Source organism: Melanotaenia boesemani, chromosome 19 (genome assembly GCF_017639745.1).
Source record: "Melanotaenia boesemani isolate fMelBoe1 chromosome 19, fMelBoe1.pri, whole genome shotgun sequence".
Lineage (NCBI taxonomy): Eukaryota > Metazoa > Chordata > Actinopteri > Atheriniformes > Melanotaeniidae > Melanotaenia > Melanotaenia boesemani.
The window spans coordinates 31,746,634-31,760,527 of record NC_055700.1 but is presented as its reverse complement, the minus strand read 5'-3'; the positions used below and the strand labels follow the sequence as shown (position 1 = coordinate 31,760,527).

The 13,894-nt window shown below is 38.9% G+C and overlaps 1 long non-coding RNA gene across 1 annotated transcript; it reads left to right on the top strand.

Moving 5' to 3' along the window:
• The first annotated feature begins 3,431 nt into the window (after positions 1–3,431).
• On the top strand, positions 3,432–4,290 carry LOC121629710. The gene is made up of 3 exons (XR_006008422.1): positions 3,432–3,472; positions 4,033–4,131; positions 4,234–4,290. It is a non-coding gene; the product is annotated as an uncharacterized LOC121629710 (long non-coding RNA).
• Positions 4,291–13,894: the final 9,604 nt, after the last annotated feature.

Sequence of the window (13,894 nt, the reverse complement as noted above, 5' to 3'; positions counted from 1 at the left end):
TGGATGACCTGATGGCGAATGGCCACCACCTCCTCAGTGACTCTGCGGATGATGCGGTGGACAGTGGAACGGGGCATTCCAAAAACTCTGGAGACCACCGTGTATGATGCCCCAGAGGCCAACCAAAACAAAAAAACAAGGGTCTCAATTGTGGCACCCCATCCATGCCTCCTTTCCTTCTGTAGGAGACCTAGAAGCACTGCCAGGGCCTCCCTGCTGAGGCGGAAATCCTGCCGGGTGTCCTCACCTCCAAAATACCTGTCCAGCACAGGCACTGATAAGTTGATGTCACAGTACAGTGGCCTGTGCTGGTGTAGGGAAAAAGAGGGAAAAGTCAGCACAATATATGCAGACACACATACTGTATGTATACATATATATTTTTCCAAATATATATATATGTGTGTATATATATACATACATATATATATATATATATATATATATATATATATGCAGATAAAATTCAAATTTATTTGAATAGCTCAATGCAAACAGCACCTGCTGACTAAAGTGCTTCAGAAAAAAGCAGATACAACAATATAAAAACGCAGTAGGAGGGCAACATCTATTTTTATTGCACGATGTTATGGTCATTTCTTTAAAGTAAAATATGTTTTAATAATAAATGAAGGTCAGTTACATTTGTCAACAATGGCAGAGAAGCTGGGACGGCAAGAGTAATAGATGTGGCCTTTTACTTTACATTACAAATTAATGTAATTACACGGGTTTCAACAGTATTATTTTCCATTGAAGTTAACGTACCTGGACAGGGTGCGCTCTCAGCCCGAGGAGAGCTCGTCTGGTTCGCCTCCTCGACATGTTCTCGTTCTCAAAATAAAGATAAACGAATAAAAAGAAAAGTAAAATTTCAGGTTCCATGTTTTTGGGGTTGTTTTTTCTGAACGAAGAAAGATTAGCGGGAAAAATTTGATCACAAGCGGTAACATCTGCAGTTGCTAGGCAACAGGGTACTGGAGCACTATGGGAAATTTTCGTTGGCTAGGTAGGCTGTCCCATTTCAAGAACGTTAAGCGGCCTTCGAAGTGTGCAGACCCTGAATTGGGACACAGGGAGTCTCCTCATCTGCAGACGTGCATTCTGCAGCTGCAGATGTGCCTTCCTCCTGCCGTATACATGCAGCGAGAGAACTTGGATTAAGATTTCACAGAACATACCAAGCCTGTGATTTGGAGACACTGTACTAACCGGATCATCTTCTGGTGGCTCCAAAAGTGTAATTGTGTTCCCAGACACTGCAAGGTTATCCAAAGTCAGACACTATATTATATTTGATTGTGTTCCATGTGCAGTAGAATTGCAGTACTTTGTGTACCTTGTATGAAGCGGACAGTTTCTGTGGCTGGGACAGAGTCAGTTACTGTCCCTCCCTGGATCCCCTCCATCACTGGCCTCCCTTTATTTAAATGGAGGCCAGTTCCTCTGCTGGAGTCACATCCTGGCTTGGTGGACCGCCCCCTGTGCCAGTTTATAGGCCTTTTTTTAACTGCTACAATCATACAGACATTGAACATGTCAGCAGACACCTCATCTATTCACCTCATTTGTTCATGGTTTTCTACTTTGGAGTCACTTACCAGCCTGCAAAATGTTCTTATATTTAATTTTTTCTTGCTGCCAGGTCCTTTTATGGCCAGACAGGTTTGTCCTTTATGAAGGACAGAAAGATAAAATAGATAAAAACGTAACATGAGGAAAATAGATTAAATGTCACATTGTGGATAATTGTTTGCTCTACATTTCCCGAGTAACATGCACCTGCTTGTCACTCTTAAAGTATACAACAGTTAGTGGATTTGAAAAGTAATCCTTTAATTGTAGCCTAATTATGACAGTTCCAGTGGAGCACTGTTTATTAATTGTACAGTTTTTGACCACTTACGCACTTACGACTTTTATCCATTTCCCCATCGGTGATTCTGTGAGCGATCGCGAGGTCTGCTTCAGTATGCCGTGCACACGCACTTATCCCAACTATCTTCACCTGGCTTAACCTAGCCGCACCTTCTCATCCTGGCTCAGCAAACGTGCAACCAATTAAGCCAGGATAGGCCGCGCAAGCTAGGTCAAGCTGGGCTTGCTTAATTATCCTGGATTTCTTTATTCTGGTTTCGTGCAGTACCCCTCTGGGGGGCTCCATACTGATGACTAGTTGTTTACATCAAAGCAACCAACATGGCGATTGACCAACAATACACTGCGGCTATTCCGAGTGTTACATCAACTGATAAAGAAATTATCATACCAAAATTTCACCGAAATCGGGGAAAAATAAAACATGTTACATAACGAATGTCAGCTTTTTCAAGTGCAGAAGCATTTAGGAAAACATTTTCTTTAGATATATTTAAAAATCCTTCTAATGTTTACAGACAAAATCTGAGTTTTGTACATTAAAAACAGTTTTAATCAAACAGAAGGAGTTTAAGGAAAATAGTAACATCTTCTTAACTCTTACTACAGTTTTCTTATACTGAATCACTTATAAGCAGTTTTTTCTTTAAAATGTACAAAACTTAATACCAACAGGCCAAATTTAAAAATTTTAGTTGTCAAAGTCACATTTTCTCCTCCAAATGAGTTAAATTCAGACTTCTACACAACTTAATTCTCTTTATTGACCATTTTACCTCATTAGTTGGTGTTAAAAGTTTTAAAGTATAATCTGGAGAATTTAAATGAACTCAAATCTTACATTTTCCATGTTTGACGCTGTACTTTCCAACTTGACAGACTCAAGATGCAACAACTTGTCTTCAACAAGGACTTGTTGAGATAAAATAGAACATTTAAAAAAACATATTTATCCGTAGAAGCTTTGTTTATTTTTAAATTATGATGCACCTAAGGAGGAACCATAGCGACCATAGAATCCAGGTCAGCCGTTTTGTTCACTACTTTTATGCACATGTGGACAAAAGGGTGTCTCATGAAAGTAAAGAAATAATTTCTGGGCTGCTCTGGTTTCAGTTTTTGCTGCAACATTTTTTACATTTAACAGTGTTGAGTAAATTAAAAAAGTTGAATAAATGAAAAACACATGTTGATGTTAATTTGGCTGATGGTTAGTTTAATATGACTAACTACAATTATTGTTCTAAAATATAAAAAATTTAGTAGATATAGCTAAAGTCCAAATTCAAAACAATAGTACACTCATGTTAAAACCATAAAATCACATTTGAAAGGGCTGCACGGTGGTGTGGTGGTTAGCACCGCAGCTTCACAGCAAGAAGGTTGTCGGTTCTAATCCTGGCTGGGGGGGAGGTTCAGACCTTCAGGGCGGTGGCCTTTCTGTGTGGAGCATCTCCGTTCACTGCAATGGTTCAGTTTTTTCACAGCAATGGCGGCGTATGGAGCCCCTCAAAAGTTCCCGGAAGTTAGCAAAAGCTAAGCGACGGTCAATGTATTTCAATGGAGCAGATTGTCGGAGCTACACTTCTTCAAGGTAAGATGTTTTAATAGTCATATTTCCATATCAGTTGTGCATCGAAATCAACTTGACAGGAGTAAATAAATATGTTGACGGATTGTCCCCATCTAGATTAATATATTTAGAGATTATAAACCGATAAAAGTTTATGCTAGCACACTGATAGCAGCAGATGCCACAGGCTGATGAATGTAAATTCTGTTCGTCAATATAAATTGATCCAACGCCGTTGATAGCGAGGTTAATGTGTAGGGAGAGCGATTGTAGTTACATTTTTATTTAATTTTAATATATTTATAAGGCTGTGGAATTATGGACAAAGATATGAAGATGATTCTGTATGTGGGTCATAATGTGTGACCACCGCATTTCACACATTTAGCACTATAGGCCAGGCCAATAATTACACCCTTCATTTTACATAATAACTAGAAAGTGAGCTGTTTTGTGGAATAGTACAGCCCATACAATTATACAATATTAGGGCTGTCATTTGATATTGCAGGGTGAAAAGTTCAGTCATATATATTCACTATATATTATACTATTATATATTAATTATGTTGTATTATCAGTGTATATCAGTTACCTTCACTTGGTGCTGTGTGGTCAAGAAGCAGTGATGCCACTTCACAACCTTCTTGTGCATGCTTTAGGCCAGGAGTGCTGAAAACGTGAGACTGAAAACATAATGAATGCAGAGTTTTTCAATCAATCGTACTAAACAAATGTCTCTAACAGGTCACATCATCTTGCATATATTTTGAAACCTACAGGAGGAGCACTTTGTTGTGGAGCATCAGGCCAGGAGTATGGGGTGGACCACAGGGAGACTAAAAACATAGTAAGGTAGGTCAGGTATAATAAATACCAAATATATAAGTTTTGTAATGAATGTATGTATGGCAGAGCAGTTGAACTAGATTGTATTAGATTGTACAAATGTGCCTTAGGAAATGGGTGATGATTATATATATATTACTGTAATGAATATGTACATTATACCTGTGTCATTTTTAATACAGTAGCTGTGATCAGCAGCTATGGACCATGCATTTGCAGGTGAAAGAGGGCATCGTGGAGTTGGGGCCTTCCTCTTTTTTTTTCATAGAGTGATGCGCAAAGATGGTGGGTATAGCGTCTTCTCTCAGCCTCATCTTGCCCTTGCTGGTCTTAATAAACTGGTCAGCCTCAAAATGTGCCTGCAGAGTTACCTCACCATAGTTGACATACACCACAGCTCACTTTTATCTGGCACTATGGACATGTCTAGCATATATCACATTGTGGTTGAATACACAGTATTAGATAGCACAATACTCTTAGTATATATGTTTACAATCTTTGCAACTATAAAACCTGTTAAATGTAACAAACATGTTAACCTTAAGAACTTAACAAAATATACAAAATAAGTGGCTGATTGTACTTGAATGCATTTGCCGCAGTAGACAGCACTCAGCACTCTCCCAGTGTGCAGGATGAGAGCAGAGAAGCAGAGAGATGCTTAAGGGAAGTATATCACTCTTCCCTCGTGCAGCATTGTCCTGAAGAACTTTCAGCAGTTCTGGGGTTGCCTGACGTTAACTGGGATACTGTTCTTCTTCACCTTCCTGGTTTGGCCACTTTTAAGTGTTGTTTCCTGTCTTTTTTTCTACATTCTGCAACCTCAACCATATAAATCTCCCTGTGATGTGTTCTCTGTTTAATTTAAAAATATTAAACTTCCCAATGATATGGTCTTTGAAAATGTGTAAATGCATTGTTTTAATATGATTACCTCACATATTTTTTTTGTTTTTACAGTCCCTGATGGTGGTCAAATGTATCCTGCTGACTTTGGCCATCCATATTTTCCTTCTGTCCCTGTCTTTGGGGAAGCCATACATACGCACGCCTTTCGACGAGCGATTGGAGCATCCCCATGCAGCACAGCATACCATGGTGAAGACTGTATTCAAGGATAGCAGAGAAAAGAAATGGCTAGACATGCTGATCTAGTCGAGTTTTATTGTAAAGGAATTCTTTTAGGTATTAAATGCAATTGGAAAACAAAGGGTGTTTGTCTGATTTATTATGTATATGTAGGGAGTAAGTCTTGGGATAGTTAACAAATAGTGATAGAAAGCCATGTATTTTCCATGAATTGAAATCAAAATTTTATTTATTTGCCATGGATTTTCTGTAAGAACACATTATATTGTGAGTCCAGACTTGTGTAGTTATCAGTCTGCCTCAGTCAAAATAAGTCTTAAGACTTAAAAGCAGTTCACACAAGTAGATAGTAATAAGTAAGAATAGATAACCCATTTATTTGAAATGAATTGGGATCTAAATTTTATTTATTGGATATAGATTTCTTGTAAGAACAGTTATCATTATGCTGTGAGCCTAGATTTATTGTGTAGTCACTTGATAAATCATTGTCTTCACCTGTTGGTATGCCTCAGTCTGAAAGATAAAGTTAAAAAAAACAGAAAATATAACGATTTACATTGCTGTTGATGTCATACAGGTTTAGTAAATTTAACATGATTCATATCAATGAACACAACTATAAAAATATTGCAAAGCAAAGCCTTCATTGATCATTATTTACAGATTATCGTAGTTTTCTTATTATTTTGTATTGGCCGCCAAGCACTTCCTGGAACTTTTGGAGGCTACATGGACCACATGATCTGCAAGCGTTTTGAGCTTCCGGTGGCGCCACTCTCTCTCTAGAGGCACTCTACCATAGACATGATACTAACCGGTTGTAATTGGCCAGTTATCACCGTCGTACGCAGGTCAGGCACTGCCCACGCGATAGATTGAGATGTGCTGTTCATGTTGAACTGATGGGTTTGTCTGATGCAGCACACTTGGCAGATATCAGAAAATTGGCAGAAAATTACTGCAATAAACCACAACTCAAAACCCTTATGTCATAATAATAATAATAATAGGCTCATTCAGGTCCATAAATATATCTCATATCTCATATCTCATATCTCATATCTCATATCTCATATCTCTCTCTCTCTCTCTCTTTCTCTCTCTCTCTCTCAAGACAGCACAACTGAAGCAAGGAATAGATGTTGGACAGCAATCTAAATTTCAGAAGGCATATCATCCACATTAAAAGATCATCTTTCTATCATCTCAAAAATATTTCCAAATTGAGGGGTTTTCTGTCAAAATCAGACTCAGAAAATGAATCCATGAATGTATAACAATACATTCAATACATTATGTATATATAGTATTGTTCTTAAATCTTAGCACTGGTTACCTGTTACCAGTACATAAATCGATTTAAAAATAGTATTCATGGTTTACAAAGCACTAGATGGCCTTGCACCTCAGTACATGATAAATATGCTCATCACTTACACCCCAGCAAGAACACTTTGGTCAACAAGCAGAGGCAACTTACTAATTCCTTGCACCATATGCCCCATGAAAATGGAACACCTTGCCTGACACAGACATGCCACGTTAGTAGCCATCTTTAGAATCAAGCCATCTTTTCTCAACAACATTCTGTGTGTGTGTGCATGTGTCCATATGTGGTTGTGTGAGTGGGTGCAGTGAGTGGGTGTGTTAGTAAGTGTGTATGTACTGAAGATGACATGATTGTTTTTATCATGTTGCCTGAAATGCGCTTTATAAATAAAGCTGAATTAAAGTGAATCGGGTAGCGATGATTGTCGCTTTTAAAAAGTGTGTTCTAAGAAAAAAGTTTGGGAAACACTGATTTAGTCTATCAAAATATTATCCTGTAATGGAAAATTTATACACATAACCCTTATATTCTGCAATCTACAATTTGTATTATTAAAACCATGATTTACGTTTCACTTGTTTCACTGAGCTGAACCACCTGTACCCAGAAAATATTTAGTAATGAGCTCTTCTTTCTTATCACATCGCTGTTAACATTCTTTAGAAACTTTGTACCAGGTTGAGCAGGGTCTGAAGACAGTGTACTGAGGATTTGCTTCAATGACCTTGATGATATCATGTCATGCGAGTCTATATTAAACAAGCCCATGTGTATCTCTGTGGACTCGCTCAGCCAAAGCTGTTTGACTGTGTGACTCCCATTGCTGGTCAGCTCTTAATAAAAATACTTTGTTTGATTCTCACTTAGTGCGTGATCTTTGATAATAAAAATTCCACAACAATCCCTAACTATGAAAGATGATTTAGCCATGCGGACTAAAATATTTGACCACTTCGTATCCTCTTCTGTAGTTGGGCCCAGCTTATTTTACGTCTATTAGGCTTCATTTAATGTGACAATTTGGCTTTCTTTTTAACAGCCACCATTTAACAGCTAGCAACATCTTCTACAGAGAGCAAGAACACAGCAAGAACACAGCAGCATCCATCATCTCCTTCAGGAGATGCACATTCTACTTTAAAGGAACGTGAATACAGATTAAGATTACCTCTATGCCATTATTTTCTTTTTACACCATTCACCACCTCACCCCAAACCCACCTTGGCAGCTTACAAAATAATATCACGTTAATACAAATGCATATATTCACAGCAATTCCTCCACACATGGATCTACATGGAGCTATTGGATGGTTCAAAATACTCTTATTTTAAAACATCCTGTCAGGTGATCTGTTCATCAAGTCTATACATCTCTTTCACCTACATACAAGATGATCACTCTGGTTTGTGAAACAAAATGTGACAAACTGTGAACAAAGTGAAGGTGTCTGAATACTTTATCTGAGCCACTGACATTGACTGTATCTATCTATCTATCTATCTATCTATCTATCTATCTATACATATATATATATATATATATATATATATATATATACATATATATATTCATATGAAGAATGAATGAAGACTTTAGTGAATGAATACTATCAGGCAGATTCAAATTTCAAAGTTTCAAAGCTTCAAGGCTAACGTTAGCATCTTTCTGATCATTGCTTCCGCAATGCTATTGTTAGTAGATATTGGGTGTGTCCCAAACCGCGCACTTCTATACTTCGAACACTACATTTAAGTGCTTAGTGCGCTGACACAGAAATTTCAGTAAAAACTCAGTGCACTGAAAGTACCCGGATGCTGCCCTAAACTCGGCCAAAAATCTAGTGCGAAATGATGGACACTACACACACTAAACGGACGCCATCTTGCTGACGTAGCGGAAGGGGAGGGACTTTCAACCAGTTTTTCAGAGCTGGCAGCCACCGACTCAGCGGTACCAATGCAGGCGGAGGGTATTTTCTACTGTTGTAAGTATGAAGATATTTGATCGTAATTCTAATATAAAGTGCAGCATGCTTCTTCTCTCTTCTATCCCTGATGACAATTATGGATCTGATCATTTGTTAGAGGCTGCAGTAGAGTTAGCAACGTAAATGTTAGCAGTTTTATAGCCGATTTTGCGGATGTAGATGGGCTATAAGTGTTAAAAATAATTAATGCTATAGGTTCCGTATGTTTATTCATGATTGTTGAAGCTCCAGATTAAGCACTGCGGGGTCTCTGGCGTAAACGAAATGGTCCTTGATCTGAAAACTGATTAGGAAACGCCGCTGGTTAGAGAACTGGCACATTTCCATGGTTTTGCTGACGAAGTACAGCGTACATAACTTTAGATAAGCGTCTGCAAAGTACCCATAAAGTACATAATAATGTTTGCTTTTATATAACCTGTCATTCTGTGTTCACCGTAGGTCACTGTGGCATCAAACTACCGAGCCAGCAGTGGCACTGAGGCATTTACCACCTGCGGCTACGACACTGCTGTGGAGAAGAAGAGGTGGCAAGAGAGAAATGTTTTAATAAAAAGTTTAAATAAAATGTTTTCTGCATCCCTTTTTTAGCGTCTTCATTACTGTATTTCATATTTTAAATGATGGTTTCTAGTATAATCGGTTTCCTGTTGCAGACGTGAAGGTATCAGTGTAAACACCAATAAAACACATGTATAATGTAAAATACTTTAATTCAGTTAAGATATCTTTGCTTATTTAAAAGCTGTTTTTTAGTGTTTTAAATTACACTTTATACTAACAGGTATGGGGGAGACATGCAAAGACACATGAACGTGTGCTGATGGTTTCTATTGTTATCTACTGAGATAGATTAATACAGTGGAGGCCACGGTTCGTTGTTTCACTAATGAGGCCTTTTAAAAGGCATTTAATAGCATAAAAGTGTGATGACATGCAAACACGTATGTTAACATGATTTTGGAAGAAAAAAAAAGTGTATTAACAGAGCGGCGCTGCTAAACTGGTACGTCACTACCGGTAAGTGCAAAACGTTAGAGCTCAATGTGGATCAGGACTTACGATAGTGTCACTACAGAAGGTAGAGCTTAGTGCGAACTACACACTACCTTCCAGTGCACTCATGTAAGTGCGCGGTTTGAGACACACTCATTATCTTGTGTGGTTTTATGACTGATGGCAGCAGGGTACCTTTGTTTTACAGCTTAACTTGTTTACACGCGTTTTCGGTCAAAGCGTTTTCTCACATGTGGTTAGTCAGTTATCTGTGTTGCTCTTTGCTGATACACGTTCATAAACTTATTTGTGATTTGAATGCGGTCAAACTGCTGTATGCTGCCCTGTTTATTTATTTATTCAAATAAATAAATACAATACATTGAAATAGATAAATAAACACTTTATTTACTGTATTATTTACTTCATTCACTTAGTGCAATCAGACTAGGCAGATTCAAATTTAAAAAATCTGGCCTATTTCCAGTTTGCTTCCTACCAACCTGCAGGTTGAACAAACCAATAACTGGCCAGATGATGACAAGTGGAGTGACATGTAGTCATGAATCAGAGGCACAAAAACTTTGACAGTGGTCTCCAGTTATTGTGTTTACCAAAACATTTTCCCCATTTGCTTTGAAATATTATAGATTGGACCAAAGATTCTGAGAATACATAGCACGTGATTGGTCCTGATTTCTGATCACATGATTGGATTGGGACATCCCTACCAGAGAATAGGATGACTGACTGTAGATAAATTACATTTTGTGTGTAAGAAGTTTTGGTAAATGGTTATTTGTGAGCTGAGCTTTTATTAGCCTTGGACAGAGCTAGGCTGACTGTGTTTCTCCTGTTTCCTCATATATGTGTGAGAGCTGCTTGTATTGATGTCATTCCTGTGAAAAAAGGAGACTGGCCTGGACAAAGTAAGACCATATAGATTTCTCTGTAAAACTCTCTATATATCCTTGATCTATTTTGGAAAGAAATGTGGAGTAATGTGCTGAGGGTAATATCTAAAGAAAATATGTATCACTCTTTATGTTTGCTCTTCCGTGTCTCTCTTAGTTTAGAAGAAAAGTGGCACATTGTTGGCTTTGCCTGCAGTGCTAAGTGGCTTGTGGATCACAAGGAAGACATATCCTGTTGTAATTGTGCCAACCTGAAGTGAGTGATGATTAATATGAAATAAGCTTTTAAATAAAAAGATCCTGATGAACCATCTGATGGAATTAATGACCTGTTCTCTCCTCATTAGCACTGACGGTACCTGCTGTAGAATGAGTCACCTGGCTAAGGATACAGACATTCCTCGATGCTTCACCTTGCGTAGCCAAAGTGAGTGTATACACACACACAAAATAGAATAAGAATCATAGTCCCTCTCCAGTTACGGATGATAAAAACCTTAAATCTAAGGCTTGAAAATTATCAGAAACTTTATAAATAAAGAGGATAAATTGGGATCTAACTCTCCAGGCATGTACATTCTTGGTGTCATGTACATCCAGGCATGTACATTCTTGGTGTCATGTACATCCAGGCATGTACATTCTTGGTGTCATGTACATCCAGGCATGTACATTCTTGAAATCTGCTTCCGTCAGTGAAATAATGACGAATTCGGATTTTTATTTTTATGGTATGAGTAGTTGTTCAGGTGTTATTTTTCTGATTGTATCAGCTGATAGTTTTTAGCAGAATGTTTTTGGCAGTAATCATTTTTTCAATCATGCTACCATCCACTATTATATATGTGTATACATGTGACTCGTATAGTCGCGCTACAGACCTCAAAGAAAGGCTCCCCTGAAAGCACCAGTGTAATCAGAACCTTGATCAATATATTTATTGGATTATATATTCAACTTGCAAACTCTAAGCTAATTTATCAGCCGTTACCTTTCCTCTCTCCAGACTCCACACCAATGCTCTCTTGCTGCTCAGCCTCTGCCCTGTTGCTCCACGCACTGTGTTCACGTGCACAGCAGATGACAGCTGAGTACAATGGTTGTGCTGCACAGCGTTGCAACGTTGACGTTCACGTTAAATCATTTTATGTTCTGCATTTTGAAGGTGTGACACTTACAATATAGCCATGGTGGGCTGCCAGTCAATGTAGGGTAAAGGCAGCTTTCTCTGAGGCGATTTCTTCTGCCTCTCTTTGCTGCGCTTTTCCTACAATACATGTGCTCTTTGTTGTGGTTTGAGAGGTGCAGGACTTGGTGACAGTCTGCCTGGGTCTGCGTTTGTGATTGGTTTGGAGGACATTACGCCTGTAGTATTGAGCTACATGATAGGCTGTAATGAAAAATGAAGTGACTGGTTTTTTTTCTATTGAATTTTCTATTGAGTCCCTCTTTTTTCTATCGTACACACGTTTATCGATCAATGTACTGTATATTATCAAATTATCGCCCAGTCCTAATGTCTGATAAGACGAAAGCAACTCAAAGTACAAATGAAATCTTCCGTTTCTCATGAATGTTTGTCTGTAAATGCCAAAAGGTTTACATGGATTATCTAAACAAATACTTTTTTTCTCCATAGATGGACAATCAGAGGTATTTCAGGAGGCCCCAGCATCAAGCAAGTAAACAGGCAGTTTGAAATGATCAGACAACAGTTTCTCTCGCACAGTATGTATTGCCCACAATGAATGTATCCTACAATGTTCTTTTATGTTTGTTTAATTTGCAAGAAATAATTACAAAGTTTAATGGCCACAATTTAAGTTCAAATATTGTTGATTGTCTTCATAAGTTGCTCCTGTGATTCATAATTGTGGAGCGGGGTCTAGTAGCTAATAAATGAACAAGTACTGTCACATGATGTTATGAAGGACCTCAAGCAGACAGATCAGGTTAAGGATTTTATTTACAGAGATGGATGTGAGCTGAGATGGATCTTTGAAACGGCTCTCACGACTTGGAGTAGTCCACTGGAGACCAAGATATCAGGGAGACTTGCAAGGGAGTCGAGACCTGGAAGGGGAGCGCTGGGAAAGTCCTACAATGTAGAAACGAGGTCCGACGAGGAGTGAATGTGGAGTGGGAGTATATATAGTCCAATATAGTCCAAGGCTCAGATTGACTGCAGGTGTGGCTGATCAGTATTCTGGAGACTGACTCCGCTGATGCATGACAGGTGTGGTTGTGGCAGGGCCTGGTGCGGGTGTGACACATGACCAGGAAGTAAAAGCTCAAGAGGCACTTTACAAAACGTTTTTCAGCAAAATGAAGGTTTTTGTTGGCGATCTGGACTGTCATTTACATGTGAACAGGGGGTGGGGCAAGAACGCAGCCTTTCGAAAACTGGTTACGAGTAGAGAATTCTAAAAACGCTGGGTTATCTATAGTCGTGTAAAGGGAAGGGCAAAGACCAATTTGAAAACATAGGCAAATAACAAGTGTTCCATTGCACAGCATGAAACATTGGTACAACAAGGTATAAAAAACCTGAATGAATAAATACAAATTAAAGTAAGAACAAATTAGGCCAATCACAGCAGCATGACATAACTGCAAAGGCCTGCCCATAGAGTTAAGTTTTACGCATGGATATAAAAACTGGTAGTGAATTTGTCTGCCTGACGTCTTCTGGCAACAAGTTCCAGAACTCGGGCTCTGAGGGATAAAGCTCAAGATAGACAGACAGATACTTACCAGTTATTTTATGTGAGAAAGGACACATTTAAATGTATGCTTGTGATGATTTTGGATTATATGAATATATATGTTGCTGCACTGCTGAGGATCGCCAGAGAAACGGTTTGAGGGAGAATCCATCCTCTGTTAGTTCGGGTCGGACCTTCTGTTATGAAGGACCTCAAGCAGACAGATCAGGTTAAGGATTTTATTTACAGAGATGGATGTGAGCTGAGATGGATCTTTGAAACGGCTCTCACGACTTGGAGTAGTCCACTGGAGACCAAGATATCAGGGAGACTTGCAAGGGAGTCGAGACCGGGAAGGGGAGCGCTGGGAAAGTCCTACAATGTAGAAACGAGGTCCGACGAGGAGTGAATGTGGAGTGGGAGTATATATAGTCCAAGGCTCAGATTGACCGCAGGTGTGGCTGATCAGTATTCTAGAGACTGACTCCGCTGATGCATGACAGGTGTGGTTGTGGCAGGGCCTGGTGCGGGTGTGACAGTACCCCCCCCTCCAGTAGCCACCC